Source organism: Carassius auratus, unplaced genomic scaffold, assembly GCF_003368295.1.
Source record: "Carassius auratus strain Wakin unplaced genomic scaffold, ASM336829v1 scaf_tig00215828, whole genome shotgun sequence".
Lineage (NCBI taxonomy): Eukaryota > Metazoa > Chordata > Actinopteri > Cypriniformes > Cyprinidae > Carassius > Carassius auratus.
This window is the reverse complement of record NW_020528261.1, coordinates 253,709-268,772: the sequence shown is the minus strand read 5'-3', so window position 1 is coordinate 268,772 and position 15,064 is coordinate 253,709. Positions and strand designations below refer to the sequence as shown.

General features: G+C 39.1%; 1 pseudogene; it reads right to left on the bottom strand.

The window, feature by feature from the left end:
• Window positions 1–12,237, bottom strand: part of LOC113095989 (serine-rich coiled-coil domain-containing protein 2-like) — a 36,621-nt pseudogene extending 24,384 nt beyond the window's left edge.
• Window positions 12,238–15,064: the final 2,827 nt, after the last annotated feature.

The following is a 15,064-nucleotide window of genomic DNA, read 5'->3' as shown; positions in this document are numbered from 1 at the left end:
ATATAATAAATAACCCTGAAAAAGCCCTTCCCACACAGTCTTGAAAAATAATACACTAGCTTACCCAGTCATGTCAGATCTCTACAACACTTAACATTCCACAAAACATAAATTCAAATACGAAATGATATACTAAATCCAACTGAACTAATGATATACTGAATTCAATCTCTACACCACATTAAATTCATTCAAATCACACCGAGCTGTAGGAAACTCTGACATGGCCATCCGTACAAAAGCCATTCACATTCAATATAGTGATTATCACTTGCACTTGGCTGTGATCAATCAACATAATGATTAAAACTGGTCAACTATCATTATCTACGCAAACAGAAGATTAATTAATAGATCAAAGATAAACGCAAGGATAATTATATTAGAAATTCAATTCAAGTGGACTACAGTGGTAAATAGCTGCTGATAAACTCCTGTACTGGTGTTCAAAAGAATAAGAGAGACATTTTTCTATTAAGTTATATACTAACCAGATTTACAAGTTTTGAGAAAACTGATGCAGATGTGATTCTGAAGCACACTAGACATCAAATAGAAAGCAGCTTTGGCTTAGTAAATGATTACTGGTTATACTACTCTTACACCGAGTTACACTGTATGTTAGTGTGTGCTAACCATTGAGTAAGGCCCCGTCCTCTGAGAGATCCACATCAAGCATGAGGTCATCATCTTCCAGGTCACATGAGCCAGTGTTATCCAAGTTGTTCAGAATGTCCTGTGCATGAGAAACAACCAATGAGAGAGAGAGAGAGTTTAATAGAAATGGAAAACTGCATTACATTTAACAGAAAAGACATTTGTGGTAATTCACTCGCACTCTTTATGTAAGGACAATGACATAAAAGAAAGGGAATATATACAGCCACCAAAAGCTACATGAATACAAACTAAATGTTTTTGCTTAACATGAAAAGCATATACAGTGGGTACGGAAAGTATTCAAACCCCCTTAAATGTTTCACTCTGTTATATTGCTAAAATCATTTGCTAAAATCATTTTAAGTAATTTATTTTTTTTGATTTGCTAAAATCATTTGCTAAAATCATTTAAGTATTTTTTTTTCCTCATTAATGTACACACAGCACCCCATATTGACAGAAAAACACAGAATTGTTGAAATTTTTGCTGATTTATTAAAAAAAAGAAAAACTGAAATGTCACATGGTCTTAAGTATTCAGACCCTTTACTCAGTATTTAGTAGAAGCACCCTGTTGACCTAATACAGCCATGGGTCTTTTGGGGAAAGATGCAACAAGTTTTTCACTACTGGATTTGGGGATCCTCTCCAGTTCTGTCAGGTTGGATGGTAAATGTTGGTGGACAGCCATTTTCAGGATTTTCCAGAGATGCTCAATAGGTTTTAAGTCAGGGCTCTGGCTGGGAACAGTCACGGAGTTGTTGTGAAGCCATTCCTTCATTATTTTAGCTGTGTGCTTAGGGTCATTGTCTTGTTGGAAGGTGAACCTTCGGCCCAGTCTGAAGTCCTGAGCACACTGGAGAAGGTTTTCGTCCAGGATATCCCTGTACTTGGCTGTATTCATCTTTCCCTCGATTGCAACCAGTCGTCCGGTCCCTGCAGCTGAAAAACACACCCACAGCATGATGCTTCACTGTTGGGACTGAATTGGACAGGTGATGAGCAGTGCCTGGATTTCTCCACACATACCGCTTAGAATTAAGGCCAAAAAGTTCTATCTTGGTCTTATCAGACCAGAGAATCCTTCAGGTGTTTTTTTTAGCAAACTCCATGGGGGCTTTCATGTGTCTTGCACTGAGGAGAGGTTTCCGTCGGGCCACTCTGCCATAAAGCCCCGACTGGTGGAGGGCTGCAGTGATGGTTGACTTTCTACAGCTTTCTCCCACCTCCCGACTGCATCTCTGGAGCTCAGCCACAGTGATCTTTGGGTTCTTCTTTACCTCTCTCACCAAGGCTCTTCTCCCCCGATAGCTCAGTTTGGCCGGACGGCCAGCTCTAGGAAGGGTTCTGGTCATCCCAAAGTCTTCCATTTAAGGATTATGGAGGCCCCTGTGCTCTTAGGAACCATAAGTGCAGCAGAAATGTTTTTGTAACCTTGGCCAGATCTGTGCCTTACCACAATTCTGTCTCTGAGCTCTTCAGGCAGTTCCTTTGACCTCATGATTCTCATTTGCTCTGACATGCACTGTGAGCTGTAAGGTCTTATACAGACAGGTGTGTGGCTTCCCTAATCAAGTCCAATCAGTATAATCAAACACAGCTGGACTCAAATGAAGGTGTAGAATCAGAAGAAATGGACAGCACCTGAGTTAAATATATGAGTGTCACAGCAAAGGGTCTGAATACTTAAGACCATGTGATATTTCGGTTTTTCTTTTTTAATCTGCAAAAATGTCAACAATTGTGTTTTTCTGTCGATATGGGGTGCTGTGTGTACATTGAGCAAAAAATGAACAAACTATTTTAGCAAATGGCTGCAATATAACAAAGAGTGAAAAATGTAAGGGGGTCTGAATACTTTCCGTACCCACTGTATATAAAAACGACGACTTCTCAGGCCATCTGGATTATATGAAAATCCAAAAGCACACCAAGGTGAAAATCAATATGCCTCAACAAAACCTCAATTTGTCCTCAGACAGAAAATGAAAGGACATTTCAAGCTGTGTGTCAGAGACACAAGGGGCAGTTATCAGCTATTGCGGTGCTGTTTAATGCATTTTAAAGCGATTCTGAACATCAAGTCTGGCACAGAGAGTTCAAAAGAAAATAAGATCTTTGAAGAAAGATGTTCTCCCAATTCTATGTGCTAAAATATTTTAAGAAATACCATAAAACCGCTCTGAATTGATTTCAAAGTTGAAAGTAAAATTTGAGAGCAGGAGTGAGTATAAAAGGCCTGGAACCAATTGAAAGGATATTTAGTTCATTTATTTCATGATTCATCATTTCCAAAACATACAGAAAATACTGGATAGCACTGTCATGAATCTACAGTCATTTAACCATTTATGTGCATGGAGAATGAAATTGCTTCTTGGTGATAAATTTGTTTTGTTTTTTAATTAGTCACTTCACTTAACAAATGCTTAACACTGCACTAATTGCAGGGACATTTTCTATAGATCAATGTGGGGTTAAGTGTCTTGTTCAGAGGTGCAATGCTGGTACTACTTCAGTTAAAGGTTTAATTCTTGCCCTACTGTGTTTCAAACCTGTGCCTTTGTGTTGGCAGCCCAGTGATTAACCATTATGTTGTTTTTAAATACAGCTTTTTAAAATTATGATAATGACAAATTCTAAAGAATAATGTGACACTTAAGATTGAAATACTGGCTGCTGGAGATTCAGCCTTTTATGTAGCGCATGAATCATATGGACCACATTTTTTCTCATTTTAGTGCTCAACAGTCCAGGCCATCATTCATTTTCGTAATTTTGAAAATAATAGGATATTCTTTGAGAAAAATCTTCTTTTGTGTTCCACAGAAGAAAGAAATGATGTGTGGAGTAAATGATGACAGAATTTTCATTTCTGAACTATCCCTTCAAGCTATGTTAAATACATTGGCTTTCCTAAATGGGGGACTTTCTTGCAAAAATAACAGTACATTATGAAAGTTTCTGCATAATTTCCAATATTTTATATACAGCAGGAGAAAAAAAAAAAACAGTACAAATATGCTCTCAGCATACTTTGGAAAACATTATCAATCATGCAACTGTGAATAAAAACATCTCTTCAAGTCATCTAAGCTGACCAGACATCCTCCAATCCCATCCATCATATAAATATGTACTTAAAAACAGACAGGCCCCTCTCCTGGATGTTAATACATGCACACAAAATGTACTGTCTTACAAGTGTACACAAAATGTGTATTCAAAGCAGCCAGTGTTCATACACTTCACCTACACATACATAGTCTCGCAGGTCCCTCTCGCTCGGACTCTTCTCCATGTATAAAGGGGCTTAGTCATGGCAGTTGCTTCAGAGGAAATGACATTTCACAGCACCGGACGGCAGCTTAGATTTGCAGCCCAAGCTCCATCAGCACCCTCCACCAGTGCTGAAAGATCTGAAATAACATAGCCCATTTCACACAGGCCAGCGCGAATCAGCCTGGAAGATTGGATTAAAGGTCCCTTTAGAGCCGGACCGATACAGACAGAACCTCAGATAACATTTAAGAAAAGACCTATCGGACAAGCCCAGAATCCTGAACACATTTCACACAATCTGTGTTAGGATTGGTAGTGAAACATCATATTAGGGGGGATTCAAAAGGAATGCGTTTGAATTCCTGAATTATATTGCATACATGACACAATTACTCAGACACCTACAGATATACTCTGAACAGAGCCAAACTTTCAATGGTAATTTTAAAAAAGAGGTCAATATGCTTGTAATTCTAAAATTCCAAAGATTTTTTCTGTGTTCCTGTCACCCTGAATATGTGCATTAGATTCCACTTCACAAACTGGTAGTGCCACACAGAATGCTGCCAAGCACTCACACACAAAACACAGTCTCTGAGACCGTGTGGTGGTTGTGTGCATGGAAAGGCTCTCAAAAGCCATTTGGAATCGCAGGTCTTAAAGAGATTAAGCAAAATAAGAAAGAGCCAATAACCCAGTTAGCCTAATAAATTGAGAGCTGATTACAGACATTAAAATGTTAATAAAAAAAATTATATAAATCCTGTTTACAGTATTATTCATGTTAGCAAATGATAAAGCTTAAAGGGGTCATTTGATGGAATAAAAAATGTTCCTTTCTCTCTGGAGTGTTACAAGCTCTTGTGCATAAAGAAGATCTGTAAAGCTGCAAAGACTAAAGCCTCAAATCCAAAGAGATATAAGTTAAGACTAAGCCAGAGCACTGTGGACGAAGTGGAGACATGTATAAGTCATTGTAATCAGTAATTATGTTCCCACTGGATGCAACTGCCTCATTTGTAATGGGTTTTATTGTTTTTGTCCTGTCATGTCAGTGTTCTGACTGGGACATGCCACAACAGTATATGTTGAGGGACGTAACATTTCCGTCAGACATTTTAAACATTTGGCCAATCACAACGCACTGGATAGCTGGCCAATCAGAGCACACCTCACTTTTCAGACCGATGAGCTTTGTCAAAAATTATGCGTTTCAGAAAATATAATGTACAGTATGTGGAAAATAATGTGTTTTTTAACCTTAAACCGCATAAACACATTTCATTACACCAAATACAAAAAATTATGTTTTTTTTTAGCAACATCATATGACCCCTTTAAACAATGCTCTATAAATCTCAGCTAGTTAATGCAGAAACAGCCTCAGAATCACTTACGGTGTTAAAAACAAAGGCTTCTGCTCCTAGATTAATTAGAAGTTAGTGAATTGGCCTGTAAATGACTCATCCAAGACAGACTATATTTAGAACAAATAAGCAAATCTTAAAAGAGCCCAAAAGGTGGTGTGCTTTTAATAGAGGAATATAACACACACACAAGTACACAATGTGGAAAGAAACCTGTCTTGTGCCTCTTGAATCTATATTGCCCTCTTGTGGTCACGAGTGCAGAAAGGGTTTTGAAATCTGACATAAAAAAAAAATACATAAAAATAGGCAAGCATGAAAACTAGTCTTAATTCAATCATATGTATTCTCCACCTTAAGACAGGAATTTCTGCATGCCTCACCCTAGCTTATGAATTTTTTTAAATGCATCCAACATTTAAAAAACATACAGTACAACTACTGAAATGGCCTTCATTACAATAATAATAACTATAGGAAACCTAAGGATATTAGTTTATATATATATATATATATATATATAAAAGGGTTTTGAAATATAAGCAAATTGATCAAATTGATCAAATTACTAAAGGATAATTAAATGACTGCAAAAAGAAAAACCTACTGTATAGACAATTTATTAAGTATCATACCCCAGAAGCAGAAACTAAATATAAAAAGTACAAGAATAAATCATTCTTATTTTTAGAATGTGTAAGAAGGAATTACATATTAGTTTATAATAAAAAATATAATGTATAATATAAAAAATATAAAAATATAATAACTAATATGAAAGGTTTATGGAATATTCTGAATAGTATTATTAATATTATTAAAATAAAACATTTTAATAAAAATAAAACCTCCTGCATATACATTGCAAATAAAGTTTGCCATTACATCACCTGCTGAGGGTGAGATCAGGCCTCTGTTTCAGTATCGGTAAGAGCAGAGGAGTCTTAAACTAAAGATAGACACAGAGCAAGGATCTAAAGGTGATCCACTGATGTCAGGAGATCAAATTAATCATTCAATTACTGTGCATGTGACTCCTCCTGATTAACACGTAACAGTATAACACAGGTCAAGCAAAGACACTTCATAAAGATCTAGGAAAAGTTATGCAACAAACTTTAATAGTTCATGTTTGGTGTTAAGAAGCATCACAAACAAAAAATTCGTGCAAAATGAATTTCTGCAGTACCTACAGTACACCACAAGATGTCACTTAAAGTCCAGCTCAAACTGAAACCGTCCATTGTGTCAGTGGTTCCCAACCACGTTTCTGGAGGCCCCCCAACACTGCACATTTTGTATCTCTCCTTGGTCTGACATGCAGTCTCTACTAATGAGCTGATGAGCTGAATCAGGTGTATTTGATTAAGGAGACAATGAAAACGTGCAGTGTTAGGGGATCATGGATCATTATGTAACCTGAACTCCTCGATATACAACTACATCTGAGGAACAACCCACTCAAGTATAACAACAATGACTCAGCCACTCTAAAATGTATATATGCTGCGATTACATAATGTCTCAAGTCAGAGTCAAGTCAGCATGTCTGTGTGTGTGGGTGCATTTGTGCATCTGCTACAGGGGAAGTCTGATATTTCAAATCTGATTACGGTTTCAAATCTAGCCAAACTCTTTCGGCATTACACTGAGCCGATCCGACATCAAGAATCATAGAAAAAAAGAAAAGAAAAATTAGGAACAACATCATAGTCTTCCTCAGTGGGATCAAAAGCTGGAATGTTAAGTGGCACTGTTCTGCATTCCCACGTGATCGAGGGCTTTGGAAACAGCACGGCGGGACCCAGAGTCAGACTCATGCAGAGTCACGAGCAAGAGACACAGAGACTAATCCCAAATTAGCAAAGTGATAATTAGCAGGATAGGGACAGAGAGATCCAGTCACACACACAAGTGCACGTGCTAACCAACAACAAGTAGTACAGGAGCGATGGGTTATCGAAATGCACAGCAGAGGAAAGATTATGAACATCCACATAGTATGGAACAGAACAGCCTTCTACAAGACTTGCAGAGCCACATTCAGTCACACTGTTGTATTAAATAATGTGAGAATAGTTCAGGTGTGCTTAAAATCGGGCTGGTAACAGAAGGTAAAGTTATTATTATTATCAGCCAAAAGCAAGGCATTACCGTTAACATGGTATTAAAATATTTTTTAAATAATATTAATAATAATAGTAATAATAATAATAATAATAATAATAATAATAATAATAATAATAATAATAATAATAATAATATTATTATTATTATAATTATTATTCAGTATTATTATTATTATTATTATTATTATTCAGTATTATTATTATTATTATTATATGCAAAAAGAAAATAACTTATCTGCAACAACAAAAGTTATTATATAAAGTAATTATAATTATTATATTATTATAATTGTAATTATAATTATAAAAAAATTACCAGTTATCTTTAGTCACTACCTTTCTTTATATAATTTATTAAATGTACTTAAATGCTTACTGTACATTGGAGCTTATAAAAAAAGTGTATGCTCAATGCATATATGTAAATCCCAGGTTTCTAAAGGTAGTTCAAACTCATTTTGGGAGGGTGTGTGTATACTCACACTGCTGTTGAGATCTGACTCATAACTGCTGCTACGGTGTATGTGTGTGTTGTGTCCCAGCGGCTCCAAGCCCTCCTCATCCCACATGTATGTTCCTCCAGAGCTGTTAGAGGGGGAGAGCTCCAAAGAAGAGGTCGTGTGACGATCCACATCAGGGGACATGAGCGGCGGATCACTTGAATCTGTCTTGTCACCTGAGAACAGACATGGTATAACATAGCATAAAATCTGCATGTTTGCCACAATAGGATAATATTATCAACAATGTACTGTTTGTCAAATAAATGCAAGAATTAGATGAATAATGTATAGCTATACCTGCCAGACCAATCCCAGTCCAGTCCACTGTCTCATTAAAGAATCCCTGTATGTGAATTTGGGTGGGAGTGGCCACGGGATTTTTGTTCAAATGGATGCCATTTTCAGACTGGTCCCCTAGATTATCAAAGTCATCTAGGAACTCTTCACTTGTGTCATTCCTCTCCAGAGAAGATGCAGAGGAGAGAGACATGTCCTCCATTCCCTCTCCAGTGTAGCTGAGGTTCCCATCCAGCCCTGGCTCGGTCACGGGCTCCTCTGGGGAAACTGTGGAACCTGATGCCTTTCCACACATACAAAATGGAAATAAAACTATTTAATTGCAATGAAGTCATGTTTCAATAGTGTGACTTCTCTGTGGTGGCACCAAAATACAATTTTGCTCCAGTAGAGCAACTAATAGTAGGGGTGCTCCGACTGATCGGCTACTGATCACAATTGGCCGATAATCACTTTGGCATGATGGATCAGCAGTCTCTAAAAATGCTGATCTCATAAAACCGATCTCAAGCTGATGACGCGCCTGCAATGAGAGATTTGGAATGACATGCAGCAGCACCATCTCAGTCTCGGTCCAGTGAGGGTGAAATAATTATGATTTCTTCATTAAATAACTGATTAATTTGTAAAAGTTTCTCTATGAGACAATTTTACAAACAGCGTGAGTGAATAACCGCATGCTCTTTCTCTCTCAAAATTCAAATGGCTTTGAATCACATCGCGTTTGTACTGTAAGTTAGCTGCACACTGCACAGTTGACACAGGAATTGTCACTTGTACTAACGAGGAAGTCCTCAGTAAAGTTTATAAAGTGCATTTTTTTCTTTGCAATTCTTGCAAAGAATCCATTCAACGCTCACGCGCTCATGCACACTTGCAGCGCATACACATTATAATGCTTTAGGAGAAGTGCGTCTCCAGCAGTGCAAAAATAATTTCCAGTGGGATCGAGTGAATCCACAGAAAGCTGCAGGCCCAGACAACATTCCAGGATGAGTGCTCGGGGACTGTGCTGACCAGCTGCCAGATGTTTCACTGACATCTTCAACATCTCCCTTAGCCAGGCTTCAAAAAGACCACCATCATCCCAGTCCCTAAGAAGTCAACAGTGACATGTCTCGATTATCTCCCTGTAGCACTGACTCCCATCACTATGAAGTGCTTTGAACGTCTGGTCAAAAAAACACATCCACTCCACTTTGCCCTCTTCACTAGACCCTCTACAGTTTGCATATCGCCCCAACCGCTCTACTGATGATGCTATCTCCTACACACTGCACTCAGTGTTATCACATCTGAACACAAAAGACTCATATGTCAGAATACTCTTCATTGACTTTAGCTCAGAATTCAATACAATTATTCCACAACAACTAGGGAGTAAGCTTTCTCTACAGGGTCTCTACACACCACTCTGCAACTGGATTCTAGACTTCCTGAAAGAGAGACCACAGTCAGTGCACATGGGTGGCAGAACATCAGGCACCAACACATTAAGCACAGGGGCCCTTCAAGGCTGTGTTCTCAGTCCACTGTTGTTCATGCTGCTGACACACGAATGCACAGCCAAGTCAGAATCCAACCTTGTTGTCAAGATTGCTGAAGACACGACAGTAGTGGGCCTCATCAGCAACGATAATGAAACGCCATAAAGAGAGGAGCTGGAACAACTGGCGAGCTGATGCTTCAGCAACAATCTGTCTATCAATGTGGATTTTTGGAGAAGTACAACTGATGATCTTCCCTTGCTCATCAGTGGCTCTGCTGTAGAGAGAGTCAGGAGCATCAAGTTTCTTGGTGTGCACATTTCTGACGACAACACCACTGAGAAGAAGGCACAACAACATCTTCACTTCCTGCGGAAGCTAAAGAGAGCCAGCCTCCCACCACCCATCCTCACCATCTTCCACAGAGGAACTGAGGAGAGCATCCTGGCCAGCTGCATCACTGTGTGGTTCGGTAACGGCAAAATAGCAGAATGCAAGACCCTCCGGCGCATAGTGAGGACAGCTGAGAAAATCATAGGGATCTCCCTCCCCTCGATCAAGGACATTATCAGGCACGCTGTGTACACAGAGCCTCCACCATTGTGAAAGATTCATCTCACCCCTCCCACCATCTGTTTGACCCTCTGCCATCAGGCAGAAGACTACGCAGCATCAGGACCCACACAGCAAGGTTCTGCAACAGCTTTTTCCCCCAAGGCTGTCAGAATCCTGAATAAGCTGATGCCACCCAGCATCCTACTACCATCATTAACTGCCTTCCTACCCCATGTCTACAGGAAAGAAGGGGGAAAAAAATAACACTCCAATGGACACTGCACTTTCACTTGCACTATAGACACTCTTGCACAACTGCACAACGGTCAGTTTACTTACATCCATACTCAACCCACCCAATATGCACTAAAAGACACTCTGTGCAAATGCACATATTCTAACCTAATATCTGCTCACAAGTGCACAAGGACTTTATTCTTAAACTCTAACATTTCTTAAATTCCTACAATTTCAAATTTCTACCTCTGACACTTCTGCCTTGTTATATTTATTGTGCTCATCATGTTTAAACACATAGAGCAGCTGTTACTAAACAGGGCCATTATTAACTGAGAAGATGCGCAAATAAACGCTGAAAATGAACGTGGATTTGCGAAGCTTCTCAGTTAACAATGGCTCTGTGTAGTAACAGCTGCTCTATGTGAAATCACGCACCTGATGGAATTTACCACTGATTAGAGAACCGGCTTTACTGACGAGATGCGCATAACGATCGGCCGATCATGATCGGTGCACCCCTAATAATATCATTCAATATATTGTCCAGCCCTAAATCCAAAATATTAAATTATGCATTGTACTGTAAATTATGGAATCAGACACTTACGTTCTTTGTGGCACAATGAAGCAATTCAGGAGAGAGGGGCGGGGTTATAATGTCACGAGCCACTGGGCTCCTCCCAACCACTAGAGGGAACTGCGGTTTGGCAGGAATTGGTCAATTTAGCCTGTAGGCCTGTGATGAGGGTTTTGTCAGCACGGAGTTAGGCAGAAGAGGCCTTTTTATGGAATTAGGTGGTGTTAAACTCCCTGAAGAAGGATTCTCAGAAGGTAGTCTATCTGTTATCCCCTTTTCAAATCCCAAACCAAGCACTAGCCGGCCTTTACTCAGACTCAAAGGAGATTTGAGTCCAAGTGTTCTCGGAGGACGGAGCTGTGTATTAGCTAGCGGTTTGGCCAGCTCCACTGCCTTGTTGAAAGAGAAGGAGCGTGTCATGGGTGCGGATGTTTGCAAGGGCAGTTGCTTGAAGTGAGTGAAGCTCTGAGAACGCACCAAGTAGTCAGGCACGAGTGACTGTCGCGAGAGGCTGTCGTTGGACTGGGACAAACTGTCTTTAGAGGTGCTTCGAGTAGAGTTGGAGTTCGCCCTTGATCGATGAAGCCCCGAAGAGCTTGCTTGGCTCGGTGAATAGCCCAGAGATGAAGTCCCATTTTGAGTTGGCTTGGAGCCTGAGCTTTTTTGGGATATGTCCTGACTTTTGGAGGCTGTCGTGATTTGAGAAATTTTGGGCTTTGGTTTAGGACTCTGGATGGATTTAGGGGTTTTGGGTGCAGATTTAGGGCTTCCAGTGGGCAATGAGGAGGCAGACCTGTGCACTTTGGTTGTGGGAGTAGAAGGGCTTTTTAACTCCCTACTTCCTGTAGAATTTTGGGAACAAACTTCTTCCCTCTCTTCTGGTATCGTGCCCTCAACTGTGTTTGAAGGGTCCACCGGCCCACCACTATCCTTTCTCCATTTCATGGAGAAGGAGGAGGCTCTGACCACTCCATTTGGCCTAGCTGGGGGATTCTTGCCATCTTGCGTGAGAGCAGTCTGGGCTGTACCATTGGGAAGGGATGAGGGGGTACCACTGACAGGACGGGCACCAAATTTCGGCAGTCTAGACACCATGGAGGACTTACTGAGGACCTTCTGTTCCATCAGCAAACAGTAGAGTCATGCATGAAGAAAAGAGACACCTGAAGAGAGAGGCACAAAAAGAGAAGAGCATATTTTTAGTGAAAATAATTAGTCATCTAACATGTCCTTATTAAACACAAAATACTTATTAACAAAATCATTTATGAGTAAAACATCTAAATTTAAACATCTAAACAGAACAAATAAAGTACATCAACAGAACAAGGTCAGCTTCTCATAAGTCATCTAAATGATCACATTTACAGTACATGGACCTCTGACACCTAGTTTTCTCATATAAAATATAAAAATTTAGCATTAAAATACATTAGATTTGGGTGTTTTACTTTGTGTAAGAGAAAAAGAAAGAAAAACTTCAGATGGAAAGCTGATTTACTAGGGAGACACTTAATCCTTCACTTTAAGTCTGTAAGGGGGTCTGCTATTCATATGAAACCATTTTCTGCAATAAAATACTGAAATACCCTTAACCTCCTACAAAATAGCCAAACACAAAAAAAAGTTAGAAAAAAAAAAAAAGCCTTTCAAATGTACATCAAAACCTACTTCCTGTTTTACCATAGTTAGGGCATGAAAAGAAGTGGCATGGTTTTGTCTTATATTCTGAATGGAATATCCATAGTCTACAGTTTTTTTTAACCATCATTATGTGATCTGGTTGGAAAGTTTCAATGCACGTGACAGCACAGTTAAATCAGGGTGAGGAAACAGGATGTGTTTAAAGAGATGAGCAGGACTGAAGCTCATGACCCTTAAAGATCAACCGTCCTCATGGTGCAGGTACATGTGTTTGCCACGAATGGCATGTGATGTCACTGGAGAAAACAAAAAGGATATTTTAAATGTATGTATGGTGATAAAATAATCTTTTCAGACATAAAAGTCGGGACCGAAATGAACCCTCATTAAACACTATTGTTACAGTATCTGCAGCTGGCTGCTGACTAAGTAACTGCAACACAAAGGTATGTTTAAATGAAATTCACTCATGTACTTTCCAATGTACACTCATGTACCACCTTTTTTTTTATACATGCTACTGTTTAAATTAGGGATGCACCAAAATTTCGGCCACCGAAAATTTTCGGCCGAAAATGGCCTTTTCGGTTTTCGGCCGATAGACTTTTATCACCGAAACAACACGCCGAAATGTTGTGATGACGCAAACAGAAACCGCGACCTGCACGTGCACCTGCATAGCAAAGACCACGAGCTCCCCACGACATTCACTTAACACCAGTGAGAACATTCTCTCTCTTCTTATTCCTTTATTCGCAGCACTAAAACGTCTCATAACAAAGAGATTAAGATGGATCACGAAGTAAAAACAAAGAAAAGTACAGTCTTATAGAGTCTGTTAGCACACGTCTCACTGAGATCTTTTCGGATCCTCTGCACTTCATCGCGAATGTGCTTGATCCGCGTTATAATGACCATTACTTGGATGCGGAAATGATCCAGGCCGCGCTGGATGCGGAGAACCCGCGTGGAGACGGAGAAGCGCCAAGCGCAGAAAAAAAGACTGGTCTCTGCACGAGATGAGTGGCATGCACCATCGTTGTCTGATATGTTCAGTGGAATTCTGCAAGAAAGTGCCTCAAATAATAATAATTCGTTGGCTATTTTGTTCTTATACACACACACACATACATATATACATTCATAATATCAGATTGTAGCCATATTTATGCTAGATTTTCTGCTAGATTTCTGCTTTAATTTGATAAAAATGTCCTACAGAGAACAATTTCAAATGCACTTCACCTAAATGCATAAATGTTTTTATGAGAGAACAGTTCATTTTAAAACCTTTCTGCAGGCCAGTAGGCCTGTACATTATTATTAAATATACACATGAGTGGGATACATTTTTAGTTTGAATTTTATTTTATACTGTGCATTGTTGCAATGTGCTTAATAAATATTTGCATCATTTGTAATTATGTATTTTTATGTTTGTTTTTTTTTAAATAAGTTATGTAATTGTAATTATCTTTGAAACTTTAATATTAATTTATGCAATTGCAATGTCTTAATTTTAGTAAAGGTAGTACACGGTCATAGCAATAAATGCAATGGTACTAATAATTGGCATAATTTCTTTCGGTGTTTCGGTTTCGGTTTTCGGCCTTGGTTTTCTCTTTTTCGGCTTTCGGTTTCGGCCAAGAATTTCATTTCGGTGCATCCCTAGTTTAAATGGCTGGTAAAAATATTTATTCACAGAACTGTAGAGAAGTAAAGAAGTTTACTTGTAGACAGATCAGGAGTAAAAATTATTTCACTCTTTTCCATATCGATTTCTTTTATTTTTGGGGGGTGAATTATGTCAAAGGCTAAAAGGAAACCAAAACAAGTGAATTTGAGAGAGATTTCTGGGCTAAAAGCCAAATCCTGACCAGATGAATGGAGCCTCTATAATGTCCAATCTCATTCTGTCCTAATCTAGTTGTGTGCACAGAAACCAGTCTCGTCCATTCTTTTACACAAGCCTTCTAAAGGATAATGTATTAAGCATAAAAAAACAAACAGTAATCCATATGCAACGTCGTATTTTGATCCATAGGAGCACCAGTTCAGATTTGAGTAACGTGAGGGTCCAGATTTCCATTTATGAGTTTGATACAAAAGGGAGGTGTGTGCAAAACCAGTGGAGAAAGCGAGGGGAGATTACAGTGACCTTTATTCACACACTGACCCACATTCTGTGACGATAGATTATACTAGCAGTCACTCAACATAGACGGGTGGAGAGAGAGAAACAGAAAGAGAGAGATAGAGAGACAGAGAGAAACAGAGAGAGGAGAGACTACCAGGCTTTATAATCCTCTTCATTCTGCCAAAT